A 22500-nucleotide genomic window follows, 5' to 3' on the forward strand; every position below is an offset into this window, starting at 1 on the left:
CTTCTACTCCTAACACACACCCTCCCTCTATCTTCTCTATAGTTACACACAGCCTCCCTCTATCTTCTCTATAGTTACACACAGCCTCCCTCTATCTTCTCTCTAGTTACATACAGCCTCCCTCTATCTTCTCTCTAGTTACACACAGCCTCCCTCTATTTCTCTATTACACACAGCCTCCCTCTATCTTCTCTCTTGCTTGAGTTAGAAGCCTTGCTGACTTCTCTCTAGTTACACACAGCCTCCTCTATCTTCCTGGCTGACTTCTATCTCTAGTTAACACACAGCCTGGCTGACTTCTATCTTCTCTCTAGTTACACACAGCCTGGCTGACTTCTACTCTAGTTACACACAGTCTGGCTCTATCTTCTCTCTAGTTACACACAGCCTGGCTGACTACTACTCTAGTTACACACAGCCTGGCTGATCTTCTCTCTAGTAACACACAGCCTCCCTGACTTCTACTCTAGTTACACACAGCCTGGCTGACTTCTATCTTCTCTAGTTACACACAGCCTGGCTGACTTCTACTCTAGTTACACACAGCCTGGCTGACTTCTCTCTCTAGTTACACACAGCCTGGCTGACTGCTCTCTAGTTACACACAGCCTCCCTCTGATCTTCTACTCTAGTTACACACAGCCTGGCTGACTCCCTACTCTAGTTACACACAGCCTGGCTGACTTCTATCTTCTCTAGTTACACACAGCCTGGCTGACTGCTACTCTAGTTACACACAGCCCCTCTATCTTCTACTCTAGTTACACACAGCCTGGCTGACTGCTACTCTAGTTACACACAGCCCGGCTGACTTCTACTCTAGTTACACACAGCCTGGCTGACTTCTACTCTAGTTACACACAGCCTGGCTGACTGCTACTCTAGTTACACACAGTCTGGCTGACTTCTACTCTAGTTACACACAGCCTGGCTGACTTCTACTCTAGTTACACACAGCCTGGCTGACTTCTACATTCTCTGCACAAAGAGCAGGGTATTTTGAAGCTTCTGTGGGCTTGATAGATGAAGGGCCTATACATTTAGATTCTAAAGGAGGTGAGAGTGGCTCAGCGGTGGAGAGTAGATGAATCACGGCACAGTGCAGGCAGTAGGGAGGTCCTTTTGGCACCGACAGTGCCCTGATTTAACACCGGGGTAAAGTAGCAGCATTACATCTGCACTTCATTAAACTAAAGCCCATTATACAAGCCCAGAGTACAGCCAAATATGGTCGTGGAAGTCTGAACCAGACACTCACACAGGAGGAAAACAAGTGGCTTTGTTAGTCTGTTGTGTGACAGGAGGCTCTGACAGTTGTTAGAAGGGAGTGTACTAGGATATGATGGATAATATATATGAGGTGGTGTGTGTGTGTGTGATGAGAGTGTGTGTTTGGGGATATCTCTCACATCCCCCCCCCCCACACACACACACACACAGGGATAGACTGGCACAGCCCCAGTGATAGACTGGCACAGCCCCAGGGATAGACTGGCACAGCCCCAGGGATAGACTGGCACAGCCCCAGGGATAGACTGGCACAGCCCCAGGGATAGACTGGCACAGCCCCAGGGATAGACTGGCACAGCCCCAGGGATAGACTGGCACAGCCCCAGGGATAGACTGGCACAGCCCCAGTGATAGACTGGCACAGCCCCAGGGATAGACTGGCACAGCCCCAGGGATAGACTGGCACAACCCCAGGGATAGACTGGCACAGTCCCAGGGATAGACTGGCACAGCCCCAGGGATAGACTGGCACAGCCCCAGTGATAGACTGGCACAGCCCCAGAGATGCAAAGCTGTGCATGTGTTTAAGTTTATGATAGTGTTCATGAGTGTCTTTATGAGTAATATAGAGTTGTTAATATAATCATTCATTCACATGAATTATTCCAACGCACACGCACGCACGCACACACGCACGCACGCACGCACGCACACACGCACGCACGCACACACACGCACACACACGCACACACACACACACACACACACACACACACACACACACACACTTCCAGATAGTGAATGATGCTAAGCAGTGTGTGTGTGTGTGTGTGTGTGTGTGTGTGTGTGTGTGTGTGTGCGTGTGTGAGGGAGAACAGCTTGCTGGCTCCTGGTCTGTCTCTAACTGTCCCAGTGGCAGCCTGTGGGCCTGCTTTTAGATTGCAGTTTAAAAACTTGGGAGCCATGTGGGCTCTGGATGTCCAACGCCATCCACTGGGAGACAGGAAGGAGGGAGAAGGAAGGGAGGATGGGACTTTTCAATTAGGTTTGGCAAAATGTCTCTCTCTCCAACCAGCATGCTTGATTTTAGTAGCTCACACACGCACACACACACGCACACACACACACACACACACACACACACACACACACACACACACACACACACACACACACACACACACACACACACACACACACACACACACACACACACACACACACACACACACACACACACTTCCAGATAGTGAATGATGCTAAGCAGTGTGTGTGTGTGTGTGTGTGTGTGTGTGTGTGTGTGTGTGTGTGTGTGTGTGTGTGTGTGTGTGTGTGTGCGTGTGCCATGTGTGCGTGGTGTGCCATGCATGCTTGATTTTAGTAGCTCACACACGCACACACACACGCACACGCAGACACACACGCACACGCACACGCACACGCACACACACACACACACACGCACACGCACACACACACGCACACGCACTCACGCACACGCACACACACACCGGGATAGACTCATCGCTACAACTCCCGTACGGCTCAGGAGAGACGAAGGTTGAAAGTCATGCGTCCTCCGATACACAACCCAACCAAACCGCACTGCTTCTTAACACAGCGCCATCCAACCCGGAATCCAGCCGCACCAATGTGTCGGAGGAAACACCGTGCACCTGGCAACCTTGGTTAGCACGACGAGACACGGATTTCCCTACTGGCCAAACCCTCCCTAACCCGGGCGACGCTATGCCAATTGTGCATCGCCCCACAGACCTCCTGGTCGCGGCCGGTTACGACAGAGCCTGGGCGCGAACCCAGGGTCTCTGGTGGCACAGCTGGCGCTGCAGTACAGCGCCCTTAAACACTGCAACACCCGGGAGGCCCCACCCCATTGTCTTTCTTACCCCATCCTATATCCTGCCACACCCTCTAACCCCTACCTTATCTACCCTACCCCTTCCTCTATCCTACCCCATCCTCTATCCTACCCCATCCTCTATCCTACCCCATCCTCTATCCTACAGCATCCTCTAACCCCTACCCTATCCTCTATCCCCTACCTCATCCTCTATCCCCAACCTCATCCTCTATCCTACCTCATTCTCTAACCCCTATTCCATCATCTATTGCCAACCACATCCTCAAACCCCTACACCATCCTCTATTCCTAACCCCAACCTCCATCCCCTACCCCATCCTCTACCCTGTACCCCATCCTCTATCCCCAACCCCATTCTCTATCCTACTCCACCCTCTAACCCTCTAATCCCTACCCCATCCTCTATCCTACCCCATCCTCTATCCTACCCCATCTTCTAGCCTCTAACCATCCTATAATCCCTACCCCATCCTCTATCCTACCCCATACTCTATCCTATCCTACCCCACCCTCTAACCCCTACCACTTCCGCTAACCCATACCCCATCCTCTATCCTACCCCATACTCTATCCTATCCTACCCCACCCTCTAACCCCTACCCCATCCTCTATCCTACCCAATTCTATAATCCCTTCCCCATCCTCTATCCTACCCCATCCTATAATCCCTACCCCATCCTCTAATTCCTACCTCATCTTCTATCCTACCCCATACTCTATCCTACCCCATACTCTATCCTACCCCATTGTCCATCCAACCCCATCCTCTATCCTACCCCATTCTCTAATCACTACCCCATCCTCTAACCCTTACCACAACCTCAACCCCCTACCCCATCCTCTAATCCCTACCCCATCCTCTAACCCCTACCCCATCCTCTAACCCCTACCCCATCCTCTAAACCCTACCCCATCCTCTATCCTACGCCATCCGCTAGCCTCTACCCCATCCTATAAACCCTACCCCATCCTCTATCCAACCCCATCCTCTATCCTACCCCATCCTCTAACCCCAAACCCATCGTCTATCCTCCCCCATCCTCTAGCCTCTACCCCATCCTCTATCCTACCCCATCCTCTAACCCCAACCCCATCCTCTACCCCCAACCCCATCCACTATCCTACCTGATCCTCTATCCCCAACCCCATCCCCTAACCCCAACCCCATCCACTAACCCCTAACCCATCCTCTATCCCCAACCCCAACCCCGTCCTCTAACCCCTACCCCATCCTCTAACCCCAACCCCATCCACTATCCTACCCCATCCTCTAACCCATACCCAATTCTCTAACCCTTACCACATCCTCAACCCTAACCCCATCCTCTAACCCTTACCCAATCCTCTAACCCGTACCACATCCTCTATCCCATACCCCATCCTATATTATCCCTACCCCATCCTGTATCCCTTACCCCATCCTATAATCCCTACCCCAGCCTCTATCCTATCCCAACCTCTAACCCTACCCCATCCTATAACCCCTACCCATCCTCTATCCCTACCCCATCCTATAACCCCTACCACATCCTCTATCCCTTACCCCATCCTCTAACCCCTACCCCATCCTCTATCCCCTACCTCATCCTCTATCCCTACCCCATCCTCTATCCCTTACCCCATCCTATAATCCCTACCCCATCCTCTATCCCTTACCCCATCCTCTAACCCCTACCCCATCCTCTAACCCCTACCCCATCCTCTAACCACTACCCCATCCTCTATCCCTACCCCATCCTCTAACCCCTACCCCTACCCCATCCTCTAACCCCTACCCCATCCTCTATCCCTTACCCCATCCTATAATCCCTACCCCATCCTCTATCCCTTACCCCATCCTCTAAACCCTACCCCATCCTCTAAACCCTACCCCATCCTCTAACCCCTACCCCATCCTCTACCCCTACCCCATCCTCTATCCCTTACCCCATCCTATAATCCCTACCCCATCCTCTAACCCCTACCCCATCCTCTACCCCTACCCCATCCTCTATCCCTTACCCCATCCTCTAAACCCTACCCCATCCTCTAAACCCTACCCCATCCTCTAACCCCTACCCCATCCTCTACCCCTACCCCATCCTCTATCCCTACCCCATCCTCTAACCCCTACCCCATCCTCTACCCCTACCCCATCCTCTATCCCTTATCCCATCCTCTAACCCCTACCCCATCCTCTACCCCTACCCCATCCTCTATCCCATACCCCATCCTATAATCCCTACCCAATCCTCCAATCCCTACCCCATCCTCTAAACCCTACCCCATCCTCTAAACCCCTACCCCATCCTCTAACCCCTACCCCATCCTCTAACCCCTACCCCATCCTCTATCCCTTACCCCATCCTCTACCCCTACCCCATCCTATAATCACTATCCCATCCTCTATCCCTTACCCCATCCTATAATCCCTACCCAATCCTCCAATCCCTACCCCATCCTCTATCCCCTACCCCATCCTATAATCCCTACCCAACGATTCCATACCCCATCCTCTACCCCTACCCCATCCTCTATCCAACCCCATCCTCATCCCCTAACCCAAACCCAAACCCCATCCTCTATCCTACCCCATCCTCTATCCTACCCCATCCTCTATCCTACCCCCAACCCAGGCTTGGCTCAAAGGCAAGTCAAGGGCTTCTACCCCCTCTCCCTCTGTCCTCTTCCCAGCATACCCTCTACCCAGTGATCCAGACAAGGCTGTATGCCATATAAACACCTGGTGATGTGAACAGACCTGGTGCAATAGACTACATGCCAGGCATTAAGCAGGGGGTGGGGAGTTTCTGGGATGAACTGATCAACTTGACTAGACTGAGGTTTCAGAAGATGGAATGAGCTCAACTAATGCCTCAGAGAAGACAATATTATATGTGTGTAATATACACACGAACACACACACACACACACACACACACACACACACACACACACACACACACACACACACACACACACAACACACACACACACACACACACACACACACACACACAGTTGTGGTGTAACACTCACGTCCATGAACTCCACGTTTGCTTTGGGCCCCGTAACCTCGTTCTCAGGATCTTTATGGCCACTGGGATCTTTACTGTCTCTCCCTCTGGGACCCAGATACCCTGAAATACACAGGCACTGAGAGTTACCACTGTTAAACACAAACTCCTATGGACATATCAACACACTTTAACACACTGAAACGAGACACATAAACCCTTCCCACAATCTCAGAGAATAGAAGCAATGTCAGAAATAATGAAAAAAGACAGCCGCTCACAGTCATACACAGTATTACACACAGTCCTACACAGTCATACACAGTATTACACACAGTATTACACACAGTCATACACAGTATTACACACAGTCATACACAGTATTACACACAGTCATACACAGTATTACACACAGTCCTACACAGTCATACACAGTATTACACACAGTCATACACAGTATTACACACAGTCATACACAGTATTACACACAGTCATACACAGTATTACACAGTCATCATACACAGTCATACACAGTATTACACACAGTCATACACAGTCATACACAGTATTACACACAGTCATACACAGTCATACACAGTATTACACACAGTCATACACAGTATTACACACAGTATCACACACAGTCATACACAGTATTACACACAGTCATACACAGTATTACACACAGTCATACACAGTATTACACACAGTATTACACAGTCATACACAGTATTACACACAGTCATACACAGTATTACACACAGTATTACACAGTCACACACAGTCACACTCAGTATTACACACAGTCACACTGTCATCCATCATATCAGGACAGAACCATGAACCAAATATAATTACAGGCAAAATAACGAAAGTCAAAATAATTACAGGCAAAATAACGAAAGGCAAAATAACGAAAGGCAAAATAAGGAAACACTCACAAACAGAAGCACAATCAACCGTACCTTGTGGACGGTGCCGAAGGCTCCCGAGCCGAGGATCTTAACCCTCTTGAGCTCTGTCTCTTTGAGGATACGGCTGGGCCTGGTTGGGGCCGTGCCGCTAGGGGTCAGGGGCTCCACCAACTGGAACACAGACACACATACACATACAAACGCACACACACACCGGGAGGCACACACACACATGGTCAATACCTCCATCAGCCGTCCAATCAATACATATCTTAATGAGCCAATCAGCCAATCAGGGCCCTTCATATAGGTTTATCACCGACATAATCAACCAGCCCAGCATCGGTCATCAAACACCATAATGAGACCATATATCTGTCAGTCAGTGTGTGTGTGTGTCTCTGTTCGCTGTGTGTGTGTGTTTCTCTGTTCACTGTGTGTGTGTGTGTCTCTCTGTTCACTGTGTGTGTCTCTGTTCACTGTGTGTGTGTGTGTCTCTCTGTTCACTGTGTGTGTCTCTGTTCACTGTGTGTGTCTCTGTTCACTGTGTGTGTCTCTGTTCACTGTGTGTGTGTGTCTCTCTGTTCACTGTGTGTGTCTCTGTTCACTGTGTGTGTGTGTGTCTCTCTGTTCACTGTGTGTGTGTGTGTCTCTCTGTTCACTGTGTGTGTGTGTGTGTCTCTGTTTGCTGTGTGTGTGTCTCTCTGTTCACTGTGTGTGTCTCTGTTCACTGTGTGTGTCTCTGTTCGCTGTGTGTCTCTCTATTCGCTGTGTGTGTGTGTGTGTATCTGTTTGCTGTGCGTGGCTCTCTGTTCACTATGTGTGTCTCTCTGTTCACTGTGTGTGTGTCTCTCTCTGTTCACTGTGTGTGTCTCTGTTCACTGTGTGTGTGTGTTTCTCTCTGTTCACTGTGTGTGTGTGTGTGTCTCTGTTTGCTGTGTGTGTGTCTCTCTGTTCACTGTGTGTGTCTCTGTTCACTGTGTGTGTCTCTGTTCGCTGTGTGTCTCTCTATTCGCTGTGTGTGTGTGTGTGTGTATCTGTTTGCTGTGTGTGGCTCTCTGTTCACTGTGTGTGTGTGTCTCTCTGTTCACTGTGTGTGTGTGTGTCTCTCTGTTCACTGTGTGTGTGTGTGTGTGTCTCTGTTTGCTGTGTGTGGCTCTCTGTTCACTGTGTGTGTCTCTCTGTTCACTGTGTGTGTGTCTCTGTTCGCTGTGTGTCTCTCTGTTCGCTGTGTGTGTGTCTCTCTGTTCACTGTGTGTGTCTCTGTTCACTGTGTGTGTCTCTGTTCGCTGTGTGTGTCTCTGTTCGCTGTGTGTGTCTCTGTTCGCTGTGTGTGTGTATCTGTTCGCTGTGTGTTTCTCTCTGTTCACTGTGTGTCTCTCTGTTCACTGTGTGTGTGTGCTCTGTTCGTTGTGTGTGTGTGTCTCTCTGTTCGCTGTGTGTGTCTCTGTTCGCTGTGTGTGTCGCTGTTATCTGTGTGTGTCTCTCTCTGTTCACTGTGTGTGTCTCTGTTCACAGTGCGTGTCTCTCTCTGTTCACTGTGTTTGTCTCTCTGTTCACTGTGTGTGTCTCTGTTCACGGTGTGTGTCTCTCTGTTCACTGTGTGTGTCTCTCTGTTCACTGTGTGTGTCTCTGTTCACTGTGTGTGTGTCTCTGTTTGCTGTGTGTGTGTGTTTTTGTTTGCTGTGTGTGTGTGTGTGTGTCTCTGTTCTCTGTGTGTTTGTCTCTGTTTGCTGTGTGTGTGTGTGTGTGTTTTTGTTTGCTGTGTGTGTGTGTCTCTCTGTTTGTTGTGTGTGTGTGTCTCTCTGTTCACTGTGTGTGTCTCTCTGTTCGTTGTGTGTGTGTCTCTCTGTTCGTTGTGTGTGTGTGTCTCTCTGTTCGCTGTGTGTGTCGCTGTTCACTGTGTGTGTCTCTCTCTGTTCACTGTTGTTGTCTCTCTGTTCACTGTGTGTGTCTCTCTCTGTTCACTGTTGTTGTCTCTCTGTTCACTGTGTGTGTCTCTCTCTGTTCACTGTTGTTGTCTCTCTGTTCACTGTGTGTGTCTCTGTTCGCTGTGTGTGTCTCTGTTCGCTGTGTGTGTGTGTATCTGTTCCTGTGTGTGTGTGTGTGTGTGTGTCTCTGTTCGCTGTGCGTGTCTCTCTATGTTCACTGTTGTTGTCTCTCTGTTCACTGTGTGTGTCTCTCTCTGTTCACTGTTGTTGTCTCTCTGTTCACTGTGTGTGTCTCTCTGTTCACTGTTGTTGTCTCTCTGTTCACTGTGTGTGTCTCTCTCTGTTCACTGTGTGTGTCTCTGTTCGCTGTGTGTGTCTCTGTTCGCTGTGTGTGTGTGTATCTGTTCTGTGTGTGTGTGTGTGTGTGTCTCTGTTCGCTGTGCGTGTCTCTCTATGTTCCTGTGTGTCTCTATGTTCCTGTGTCTCTCTGTGTTCCTGTCTCTCTGTGTTCCTGTGTGTCTCTATGTTCCTGTCTCTCTATGTTCCTGTCTCTCTATGTTCCTGTGTCTCTATGTTCCTGTGTCTCTATGTTCCTGTGTCTCTCTCTATGTTCCTGTCTCTCTATGTTCCTGTGTCTCTCTGTTCCTGTCTCTCTATGTTCCTGTGTCGCTCTGTTCCTGTCTCTCTCTATGTTCCTGTGTCTCTATGTTCCTGTGTCTCTCTGTTCCTGTCTCTCTATGTTCCTGTGTCTCTCTCTATGTTCCTGTCTCTCTATGTTCCTGTGTCTCTCTGTTCCTGTCTCTCTATGTTCCTGTGTCTCTCTCTATGTTCCTGTCTCTCTATGTTCCTGTCTCTCTATGTTCCTGTGTCTCTCTCTATGTTCCTGTCTCTCTATGTTCCTGTGTCTCTATGTTCCTGAGTCTCTCTATGTTCCTGTGTCTCTCTATGTTCCTGTCTCTCTATGTTCCTGTGTCTCTCTCTATGTTCCTGAGTCTCTCTATGTTCCTGTGTGTCTCTATGTTCCTGTCTCTCTATGTTCCTGTCTCTCTATGTTCCTGTGTCTCTATGTTCCTGTGTCTCTATGTTCCTGTGTCTCTCTCTATGTTCCTGTCTCTCTATGTTCCTGTGTCTCTCTGTTCCTGTCTCTCTATGTTCCTGTGTCTCTCTGTTCCTGTCTCTCTCTATGTTCCTGTGTCTCTATGTTCCTGTGTCTCTCTGTTCCTGTCTCTCTATGTTCCTGTGTCTCTCTCTATGTTCCTGTCTCTCTATGTTCCTGTGTCTCTCTGTTCCTGTCTCTCTATGTTCCTGTGTCTCTCTCTATGTTCCTGTCTCTCTATGTTCCTGTCTCTCTATGTTCCTGAGTCTCTCTATGTTCCTGTGTCTCTATGTTCCTGTCTCTCTATGTTCCTGAGTCTCTCTATGTTCCTGTCTCTCTATGTTCCTGAGTCTCTCTATGTTCCTGTCTCTCTATGTTCCTGAGTCTCTCTATGTTCCTGTCTCTCTATGTTCCTGAGTCTCTCTATGTTCCTGTGTCTCTGTTCTGTTCTCTCTATGTTCCTGAGTCTCTCTATGTTCCTTTGTCTCTCTATGTTCCTGTCTCTCTATGTTCCTGTGTCTCTGTTCGCTGTGCGTGTCTCTATGTTCCTGAGTCTCTCTATGTTCCTGAGTCTCTCTATGTTCCTGAGTCTCTCTATGTTCCTGTGTCTCTGTTCGCTGTGCGTGTCTCTCTATGTTCCTGAGTCTCTCTATGTTCCTGAGTCTCTCTATGTTCCTGTGTGTCTCTATGTTCCTGAGTCTCTATGTTCCTGAGTCTCTCTATGTTCCTGAGTCTCTCTATGTTCCTGTGTCTCTGTTCGCTGTGCGTGTCTCTCTATGTTCCTGAGTCTCTCTATGTTCCTGAGTCTCTCTATGTTCCTGAGTCTCTCTATGTTCCTGTGTCTCTGTTCGCTGTGTGTCTCTCTTTGTTCCTGTGTGTCTCTATGTTCCTGAGTCTCTATGTTCCTGAGTCTCTCTATGTTCCTGTCTCTCTATGTTCCTGAGTCTCTCTATGTTCCTGTGTCTCTATGCTCCTGTCTCTCTATGTTCCTGAGTCTCTCTATGTTCCTGTCTCTCTATGTTCCTGAGTCTCTCTATGTTCCTGTGTCTCTGTTCGCTGTGTGTCTCTCTATGTTCCTGAGTCTCTCTATGTTCCTTTGTCTCTCTATGTTCCTGTCTCTCTATGTTCCTGTGTCTCTGTTCGCTGTGCGTGTCTCTCTATGTTCCTGAGTCTCTCTATGTTCCTGAGTCTCTCTATGTTCCTGAGTCTCTCTATGTTCCTGTGTCTCTGTTCGCTGTGCGTGTCTCTCTATGTTCCTGAGTCTCTCTATGTTCCTGAGTCTCTCTATGTTCCTGAGTCTCTCTATGTTCCTGTCTCTCTATGTTCCTGAGTCTCTCTATGTTCCTGTCTCTCTATGTTCCTGAGTCTCTCTATGTTCCTGAGTCTCTCTATGTTCCTGAGTCTCTCTGTTCCTGTCTCTCTATGTTCCTGAGTCTCTCTATGTTCCTGTGTCTCTATGTTCCTGTGTCTCTATGTTCCTGAGTCTCTCTATGTTCCTGTGTTTCTATGTTCCTGAGTCTCTCTATGTTCCTGTGTCTCTATGTTCCTGTGTCTCTCTGTTCCTGTCTCTCTATGTTCCTGAGTCTCTCTATGTTCCTGTCTCTCTATGTTCCTGAGTCTCTCTATGTTCCTGTCTCTCTATGTTCCTGAGTCTCTCTATGTTCCTGTGTCTCTATGTTCCTGAGTCTCTCTATGTTCCTGTGTCTCTATGTTCCTGAGTCTCTCTATGTTCCTGTCTCTCTATGTTCCTGAGTCTCTCTATGTTCCTGTGTCTCTATGTTCCTGAGTCTCTCTATGTTCCTGTCTCTCTATGTTCCTGAGTCTCTCTATGTTCCTGAGTCTCTCTATGTTCCTGTCTCTCTATGTTCCTGAGTCTCTCTATGTTCCTGTCTCTCTATGTTCCTGTGTCTCTCTATGTTCCTGTCTCTCTATGTTCCTGTCTCTCTATGTTCCTGTGTCTCTCTATGTTCCTGTCTCTCTATGTTCCTGTGTCTCTCTATGTTCCTTCTCTATGTTCCTGTGTATCTGTTCCTGTGTGTCTCTATGTTCCTGAGTCTCTCTATGTTCCTGTGTCTCTCTATGTTCCTGTCTCTCTATGTTCCTGTGTCTCTGTTCGCTGTGCGTGTCTCTCTATGTTCCTGAGTCTCTCTATGTTCCTGAGTCTCTCTATGTTCCTGAGTCTCTCTATGTTCCTGTGTCTCTGTTGCTGTGCGTGTCTCTCTATGTTCCTGAGTCTCTCTATGTTCCTGAGTCTCTCTATGTTCCTGAGTCTCTCTATGTTCCTGAGTCTCTCTATGTTCCTGAGTCTCTCTATGTTCCTGAGTCTCTTTGTTCCTGTGTCTCTATGTTCCTGAGTCTCTCTATGTTCCTGAGTCTCTCTATGTTCCTGTGTCTCTCTATGTTCCTGTCTCTCTATGTTCCTGTCTCTCTATGTTCCTGAGTCTCTCTATGTTCCTGAGTCTCTCTATGTTCCTGAGTCTCTCTATGTTCCTGTCTCTCTATGTTCCTGAGTCTCTCTATGTTCCTGTCTCTCTATGTTCCTGAGTCTCTCTATGTTCCTGAGTCTCTCTATGTTCCTGAGTCTCTCTATGTTCCTGTCTCTCTATGTTCCTGAGTCTCTCTATGTTCCTGAGTCTCTCTATGTTCCTGTGTCTCTCTATGTTCCTGTCTCTCTATGTTCCTGAGTCTCTCTATGTTCCTGAGTCTCTCTATGTTCCTGAGTCTCTCTATGTTCCTGAGTCTCTCTATGTTCCTGAGTCTCTCTATGTTCCTGTCTCTCTATGTTCCTGAGTCTCTCTATGTTCCTGAGTCTCTCTATGTTCCTGTCTCTCTATGTTCCTGAGTTTCTCTATGTTCCTGAGTCTCTCTATGTTCCTGAGTCTCTCTATGTTCCTGAGTCTCTCTATGTTCCTGAGTCTCTCTATGTTCCTGTCTCTCTATGTTCCTGAGTCTCTCTATGTTCCTGAGTCTCTCTATGTTCCTATGTGTCTCTATGTTCCTGTGTGTCTCTATGTTCCTGTGTCTCTCTATGTTCCTGTGTCTCTATGTTCCTGTGTCTCTCTTTGTTCCTGTGTGTCTCTATGTTCCTGTGTCTCTCTATGTTCCTGTGTCTCTCTATGTTCCTGAGTTTCTCTATGTTCCTGTGTTTCTCTAAGTTACTGTGTCTCTATGTTCCTGTGTCTCTCTATGTTCCTGTTTTTTCTCTAAGTTACTGTGTCTCTATGTTCCTGTGTCTCTCTATGTTCCTGTGTCTCTCTATGTTCCTGTCTCTATGTTCCTGTGTCTCTCTATGTTCCTGTACGTGTGTCTCTGCTCGCTGTGTGTGTGTCTGTTTACTGAGACCATACATCAGTGTTATATTTTTATATATATATATTCAGTAGGATATAAAAGCAGGATTACTGAGACGTTCACTGGGGTCCATGACATTGCCCACGGCTTTGCAATGACACACGACACACACCCAGAGTCATTCAGAGTCATTATAATGTGTCTGATCTAGCATGTAAGCCCTGAGCTATTGCTAGTGAAGGGAGCCAATAGTATTGACTGAAATGGAGAAGGAGAGGGGGGAATAGAGAGAGAGAGAGAGAGAGAGAGAGAGAGAGAATGAGAGAATGAGAGAGAGAGAGAGAGAGAGAGAGAGGGGGAGAACGAGAGAATGAGAGAGAGAGAGAGAGAGAGAGAGAGAGAATGAGAGAGGAGAGAGAGAGAGAACGAGAGAGAGAATAATAGAAAATAATGAAAGAATGATGATTCCCAGTTAACCTGGACATAAACAAGGACTAGGAGTCTAGAACAGTGAGGGGCTGTCTGGTGCCCTGGGACTGAACATCGAATGCCTGACTTGATATCAAGTAAGGGAGCTGTCCACTGGGCTACTCTAGCATGTGGTGCTGAAATGCCCCCTTGGCTCTGAACAGAGGAGAAGGGGTGGTGGAGCCCACAGAGCAAGCACAGTGGGACAACTAAACCTATTAGTGTTGCTCCAGCAGACAGACAAGGAGTCAATGTTCAAATCAGGGGTCAGGGGTCAAAGAGTAATCTGGGAAAGGCCTTGGTAGCTCCACACAGTCTCAGAGACAAGCAGTTTAAAAAAATCTGTCTTCAAAAAGCCTTAGACCTTATATTTTCTGAGCAAACTTATAAAACTGTAAAACTGAGCAAACTAGAATGCTATTTGGCCCTAAACAGAGAGTACACAGTGGCAGAATATATATAGAGAGAGGAGATATAGGAGGAGATATAGAGAGAGAGGAGATAGAGAGTGAGAGAGAAGCATAGCCTTGCTATTGAGAAAGGCCGCCGTAGGCAGACATGGCTCTCAAGAGAAGACAGGCTATGGGCTCACTGCCCACAAAATGAGGTGGAAACTGAGCTGCACTTCCTAACCTCCTGTCCAATGTATGACCATATTAGAGACACATATTTCCCTCAGATTACACAGATCCACAAAGAATTTGAAAACAAACCCAATTTTGATAAACTCCCATATCAACTGGGTGAAATACCACAGTGTGACATCACAGCAGCAGGATTTGTGACCTGTTGCCACAAGAAAAGGTCAACCAGTGAAGAACAAACACCATTGTAAATACAACCCATATTTATGTTTATTTATTTTCCCTTCTGTACTTTAACCATTTGTACATTGTAAGAACACTGAATATACTGTATACATAATATGACATTTGTAATGTCTTTATTGTTTTGAAACTTCTGTATGTGTAATGTTTACTGTTCATTTGTATTGTTTATTTCACTTTTGTATATTATCTACCTCACTTGCTTTGGCAATGTTAACACATGTTTCATATGCCAATGAAGCCCCTTGAATTGAATTGAATTGAGAGGAGATATTGAGAAGATATAGATATCAATTCAATTCAATTCAAGGGGCTTTATTCGCATGGGAAACATGTGTTAACATTGCCAAAGCAAGTGAGGTAGATAATATATAAAGTGAATATATAAAGTGAAATAAACAATAAAAATTAACATCTCTCTCTCACTCTCTCTCTCACTCTCGCTGTTACTCTCTGTTACTCTCTCTCTCACTCTCTCTCTCTCTCTCTCTGTTACTCTCTCTCACTCTCTCTCTCTGTCTCTCTCTCTCTGTTACTCTCTCTGTTACTCTCTCTCACACTCTCTCTCTGTCTCTCTCTCTCTGTTACTCTCCCTGTTACTCTCTCTCTCACTCTCTCTCTCTGTTACTCTCTCTCACTCTCTCTCTCTGTCTCTCTCTCTGTCACTCTCTCTGTTACTCTCTCTCTCTCTCTCTCTCTGTCTCTCTTTCTCTGTTACTCTCTCTGTCACTCTGTTACTCTCTCTCTCACACTCTCTCTCTGTCTCTCTCTCTGTTACTCTCTCTGTCACTCTGTTACTCTCTTCTCTCCACACTCTCTCTCTGTCCCTCTCTCACACACTCTCTCTCTGTTACTCTCTCTCTCTCTCTCTCTCTCTCTCTCTCCTCTCTCTCTCTCTCTCTCTGTCACCACACACACTTTCTCTCTCACTCTCTCTCTCTCCTCTCTCACCTCTCCCTCTCTCTCACTCTCCCCTCCCTCTCACACTCTCTCTCTCTCCCTCTCTCACTCTCTTTCTCTCTCTCTCACACTCCTTCTCCCTCTCTCACTCTCTCTCCCTCTCACACGCTCTCTCCCTCTCACACTCTCTCTCTAACCTTCTATAGAAAGACAGGTGTGATATTCTAAATTCTCCATTCAGTGATTTAACTGTATCATTAGTTGTCAGTAGTGCAATCACTTCACTCAGCTCTCTCTGAAACACCTCACTGTTTCATCAGCCAGAAGAAGAGAGGAGAAGGGCTGCTGGACAGCACAGCACATCAAAAACCCTCCTTTCAACCAATCAGAGAGGAGAAGGGCTGCTGGACAGCATAGCACATCAAAACCCTCCTTTCAACCAATCAGAGAGGAGAAGGGCTGCTGGACAGCACAGCACATCAAAAACCCTCCTTTCAACCAATCAGAGGGGGAGGGGAATGGGGAGAGGTGGGGAGGAGGGGAAGGGCTGCTGGACAGGGGTTTGGGGAGCAGGGGGATGGGGAGGAAGGGAGGAGCGGAGTGGGGGGGAAAAAGGGGGGGAGGTGGGGTTTCCTTTGGGGAGGAGGGGAACCAGTAGGGGAGGTGGGGAGGTGGGGAGGGGGAGGTGGGGAGGGGAGGGGGAATGGGGAGGGAGGTGGGGGGAGGGGAGTGGGGAGGTGGGGGGAGGAGGGGAGGAGGGGAGTGGGGAGGAGGAGTGGGGGGAGGTGGGGATGAGGGGGAGTTGGGGAGGGGGGAGGTAGGGGGGAGTGGGGAGGTGGGGAGTGGGGAGGTGGGGAGGTGGGGGGTTTGGGGAGGGGGGGGGAGGTGGGGAGGAGGGGAGTGGGGATGAGGGGAGTTGGGGAGGAGGGGAGGTGGGGGGAGTAGGGGAGGTGGGGAGGTGGGGGGAGGGAGGTGGGGGGTGGGGGGAGGTGGGGAGGGAGGTGGGGGGGGAGTGGGGAGTGTGGGGAGTGGGGAGGAGGGGAGTGGGGAGGTGGGGGGGGGAGGTGGGGGGAGGGGGTGGGGAGGTGGGGAGTAGGGAGGAGGGGAGTGGGGAGGTGGGGAGGAGGGGAGTGGGTATGTATTCAAAGTGTATGTGCTAGGGTCATATGGTGTGGGTGTTTGTGTGTCCATCTGTGTGTGTGTTTAGGTGGGCTTGGCAGACTGGCAGTAGTCCCAGATCGTCACCCCCTGACCCTATTTCTCCCCCCAACACAATAAGATCCAGGATCATGGATATGAATGAGTGCGTCCACTCAGACTCTCCTTGCCAGAGGAAGACTGATTGAGATGGATGTGTGTGTTCTTCCGTCAGCCCCTCTGTGCTGCAGCGTTGTGGGACTGCAGCAGGCGGGGCAGTAAACGTCTCCAGACTGACAGCTGTCTATAACACTGTGGTTTCACCTGTAAATCATCCTAACGCTCCCCGACAGCTCCTATTTTGGAATGGAAGTGGGAGGCCAGGTCAACTGCGGGCGTACACACTAACAAGTGAACGCACACACACATCCCCTCCAATGAATAGCAAGCGTACTCTCCAGTCTAGTAATAAATCCCTGCAACTTCATCTCAATGCTCAAACAATGAGAGATGGAGAACACATCATGTTGAGGTAGTTGTATACTTTATGGATCAGTTAAATATTCTGTCCAGGGTTTAGCAAGCTAAGGTGTGGAGTTAACAGTTTGGAAGACTCCATTCTGACACAGTGCACTATGATGTGTAGAGTACATGTGCAGCACAAGGTGTACTGTATCTTGTTCAACACCATGTCAGGGTTTTACAGAGATCGTATCCTTTTCAGAAATATATCAAGTACATGCTGTGAAATCCTTCACATCATATCCACTCTTAACCCTGCACCAGTATAGTAATGTCATGTCTAATTCCCTGAGCTGATTGTGGTTGAGTCACAATGAACCCTGGATGACCCTTGACCCCTCACCTCTGTCTCCAGGAAGCGGCGCAGAGCCCTCTTCTTCTTGATGCTCTTTCGGCGCACGCAGACCGCCACGCTCAGCGCCACGATGACGATGACAAACAGAGCACCGATCACCCCGGCCGCGATGAGGGGCGTCCTGCAGACAGAGTAAGAGACAGGCCCATGTCACCAACATGTATGGCTCCATTATGGAATTGTGTGTGTGTGTGTGTGTGTGTGTGTGTGTGTGTGTGTGTGTGTGTGTGTGTGTGTGTGTGTGTGTGTGTGTGTGTGTGTGTGTGTGTGTGTGTGTGTGTCATGTCCATGTCCCGTAGCTCCTCAGACAAGACAACAATCCCACCAGTGGCTCCAATCTGATCTGAGTTTCTCCTCCTTCCATATCTCCTACCTCCATATCTCCTCCTTCCATATCTCCTCCCTCCATATCTCCTCCCTCCATATCTCCTCCTTCCATATCTCCTCCCTCCATATCTCCTCCTTCCATATCTCCTACCTTCATATCACCTCCCTCCATATCTCCTCCTTCCATTTCTCCTCCCTCCATATCTCCTCCCTCCATATCTCCTCCCTCCATCTCTCCCTCCATCTCTCCTCCCTCCATCTCTTCTCCCTCTATCTCCTCCTCCATCTCTTCCTCCCTCCATCTCTCCTCCCTCCATATCTTCCTCCCTCCATCTTTCCTCCCTCATCTCTTTCCTCCCTCTATCTCCTCCCTCCATCTCTTCTTCCCTCCATCTCTCCTCCCTCCATCTTTCCTCCCTTCATCTTTCCTCCCTCTATCTCCTCCCTCCATATCTTCCTCCCTCCATATCTTCCTCCCTCCATCTTTCCTCCCTTCATCTTTCCTCCCTCTATCTCTTTCCTCCCTCTATCTCCTCCCTCCATCTCTTCCTCCATCTCTTCCTCCCTCCATATCTTCCACCCTCCATCTCTTCATCTCTTCCTCCCTCCATCTTTTCCCTCCATCTTTCCTCCCTCCATCTTTCCTCCCTCCATATCTTCCTCCCTTCATCTCTTCATCTCTTCCTCCCTCCATCTTTCCTCCCCTATCTTCCTCCCTCCATCTCTTCCTCCCTTCATCTCTCCCTCCCTCCATCTCTCCTCCCTTCATCCTTCCTCCCTCTATCTCCTCCCTCCATCTCTTCCTCCCTCCATCTCTTCTCTCCATCTTTCCTCCCTTCATCCTTCCTCCCTCTATCTCCTCCCTCCATCTCTTCCTCCTCCATCTCTCCCTCCCTCCATCTTTCCTCCCTTCATCTTTCCTCCCTCCATCTCTTCCTCCATATCTACCTAAGTACTCCCAATATCTACCTCCCTCCATCTCTTCCTCCATCTCTTCCTCCCTCCATCTTTCCTCCCTTCATCTTTCCCATCTCTTTCCTCCCCTATCTCTTCCTCCCTCCATCTCTTCCTCCCTCCATCTCTTCCTCCCTTCATCTCTCCCTCCCTCCATCTTTCCTCCCTTCATCTTTCCTCCCTCCATCACTTCCTCCATCTCTTCCTCCCTCCATCTCTTCCTCCATATCTCCTCCCTCCATATCTCCTCCCTCTATCTCCTCCCTCCATCTCTTCCTTCCTCCATCTCTTCCTTCCTCCATCTCTTCCTCCCTCCATCTCTTCCTCCCTCTATCTCTTCCTCCCTCTATCTCCTTCCTCCCTCCATCTCTTCCTCCCTCCATCTCTTCCTCCCTCCCTCCATCTCTTCCTGCCTCCATCTCTTCCTCCCTTCAAATCTATCTCCCTCCCTCCATCTCTTCCTCCATATCTCCTCCCTCCATATCTCCTCCCTCTATCTCCTCCCTCCATCTCTTCCTTCCTCCATCTTTCCTTCCTCCATCTCTTCCTCCCTCCATCTCTTCCTCCCTCCATCTCTTCCTCCCTCTATCTCCTTCCTCCCTCCATCTCTTCCTCCCTCCCTCCATCTCTTCCTCCCTCTATCTCCTTCCTCCATCTCTTCCTCCCTCCATCTCTTCCTCCCTCTATCTCCTTCCTCCCTCCATCTCTTCCTCCCTCCCTCCATCTCTTCCTCCCTCCATCTCTTCCTCCCTCTATCTCCTTCCTCCCTCCATCTCTTCCTCCCTCCTCCATCTCTTCCTCCCTCCATCTCTTCCTCCCTCCCTCCATCTCTTCCTCCTCTATCTCCTTCCTCCATCTCTTCCTCCCTCCATCTCTTCCTCCCTCCATCTCTTCCTCCCTCATCTCCTTCCTCCCTCCATCTCTTCCTCCCTCCCTCCATCTCTTCCTGCCTCCATCTCTTCCTCCCTTCAAATCTATCTCCTCCCTCCATCTCTTCCTCCATATCTCCTCCCTCCATATCTCCTCCCTCTATCTCCTCCCTCCATCTCTTCCTTCCTCCATCTCTTCCTTCCTCCATCTCTTCCTCCCTCCATCTCTTCCTCCCTCCATCTCTTCCTCCCTTCATCTCTTCCTCCCTCTATCTCCTTCCTCCCTCCATCTCTTCCTCCCTCCCTCCATCTCTTCCTCCCTCCATCTCTTCCTTCTATCTCCTTCCTCCCTCCATCTCTTCCTCCCTCCTCCATCTCTTCCTCCCTCCATCTCTTCCTCCCTCCATCTCCTTCCTCCCTCCATCTCTTCCTCCCTCCCTCCATCTCTTCCTCCCTCCATCTCTTCCTACCACCACACCTTCATCATCCCCTCTTCATCTAACCTCTTCCAGTTCAACCTGTCATCCCAGACAGGTGAAGTTTCCCTAGTGCCACCCTTTTCCCTTTACAGTGCACTACTTCTGATCAGGGTGCATAGGGATCTCCTCAAATGTTGAGCCCTGTATAGGTCATATATTTGGGACAAAGCCAGGGTCTGATCAACCCAACCCACTCTCCTTTATCTCCCATGGTGCTTTGCAAAAATACATAAAGCAGTTAGATATTACATCCCCTTCCACTTGGCTCATCTAAGTAGGCTGGTCACAAGAAAGAGCTGTCGATTCTGGATGTGTGAAAAGGTCCTGTCGATATTTGCCTTCCTTGGTTCTCACCACAGCCGTTCACATTCTCTAGCAAGCAGGGAGGCTACTTGATGACACTTCATGGAAACGGCACATTGTTTTGAATGATTTTGTTTTCCGTCTTCCCCAAACCATAGCCCTAACCTTAATAACCACTCATAATGAAGACCTAAACTTAACCCTTTGAGTTGTTTTTGTTTTAACCACAAAGAATAAATGGCCTAATTTCTGCAGTGAGAGATCAGACCTCTTCGTGCCCAGTGCACTACTTAGTTCCTGTTCTGGGATTCAGACAGTCTGATGGTTGACAGAATGATTTCTGATTTTGCGTGTAGCACTAGTGTATTATTATGAAATCATTAAGCTACTTTTCCACATGACCCATATTACATGTTACATCATTAAGTACTGTGTATCATTATACATCATTAAGTACTGTGTATCATTATACATCATTAAGTACTGTGTATCATTATACATCATTAAGTACTGTGTATCATTATACATCATTAAGTACTGTGTATCATTATACATCATTAAGTACTGTGTATCATTATACATCATTAAGTACTGTGTATCATTATACATCATTAAGTACTGTGTATCATTATACATCATTAAGTACTGTGTATCATTATACATCATTAAGTACTGTGTATCATTATACATCATTAAGTACTGTGAATCATTATACATCATTAAGTACTGTGAATCATTATACATCATTAAGTACTGTGAATCATTATACATCATTAAGTACTGTGAATCATTATACATCATTAAGTACGTGAATCAGTACTGTGTATCATTATACATCATTAAGTACTGTGTATCATTATACATCACTAAGTACTGTGAATCATTATACATCATTAAGTACTGTGTATCATTATACATCATTAAGTACTGTGTATCATTATACATCATTAAGTACTGTGTATCATTATACATCATTAAGTACTGTGAATCATTATACATCATTAAGTACTGTGTATCATTATACATCATTAAGTACTGTGTATCATTATACATCATTAAGTACTGTGAATCATTATACATCATTAAGTACTATGTATCATTATACATCAGTAAGTACTTGAATCATTATACATCATTAAGTACTGTGAATCATTATACATCAAGAATAACTGTGTATCATTATACATCATTAAGTACTGTGTATCATTATACATCATGATGTACTGTGAAGTATTATACATAATTAATACTGTGAAGTATTATACATAATGAAATACTGTGAAGTATTAATCATAATGAAGGACTGTGTATCTTGAGGAGATACAGCTCTGTCCATTGAGTCTCATTTTAGCTATGTGCCTTTGTATCCTTTGTATCTAATAAATCAGCAATGTTTTTTTTTAATACCTCCAACAGTTTTTTAATACCTCCAACAGTGTTTTAATACCTCCAACAGTGTTTTAATACCTCCAACAGTTTTTTAATCCAACAGTTTTTTAATACCTCCAACAGTTTTTAATACCTCCAACAGTGTTTTAATACCTCCAACAGTGTTTTAATCCAACAGTTTTTTAATACCTCCAACAGTTTTTTAATACCTCCAACATTTTTTTTAATACCTCCAACAGTTTTTTAATACCTCCAACAGGGTTTTTCAATACCTCCAACAGGTTTTGTAATACCTCCAACAGTTTTTTCAATACCTCCAACAGGTTTTTTCAATACCTCCAACAGGTTTTTGCAATACCTCCAACAGGGTTTTTCAATACCTCCAACAGGGTTTTTCAATACCTCCAACAGGTTTTTTCAATACCTCCAACAGGTTTTTTCAATACCTCCAACAGGGTTTTTCAATACCTCCAACAGGGTTTTTCAATACCTCCAACAGGTTTTTTCAATACCTCCAACAGGGTTTTTCAATACCTCCAACAGGGTTTTTCAATACCTCCAACAGGTTTTTTCAATACCTCCAACAGGTTTTTTCAATACCTCCAACAGGGTTTTTCAATACCTCCAACA

General features: G+C 47.5%; 1 pseudogene; it reads right to left on the minus strand.

The window, feature by feature from the left end:
* LOC135542931 (receptor tyrosine-protein kinase erbB-4-like) overlaps nt 1-22500 on the minus strand; it is a 255714-nt pseudogene that overhangs the window by 53811 nt on the left and 179403 nt on the right.

This window comes from Oncorhynchus masou, chromosome 7, assembly GCF_036934945.1.
Source record: "Oncorhynchus masou masou isolate Uvic2021 chromosome 7, UVic_Omas_1.1, whole genome shotgun sequence".
In the NCBI taxonomy this organism is placed as follows: domain Eukaryota; kingdom Metazoa; phylum Chordata; class Actinopteri; order Salmoniformes; family Salmonidae; genus Oncorhynchus; species Oncorhynchus masou.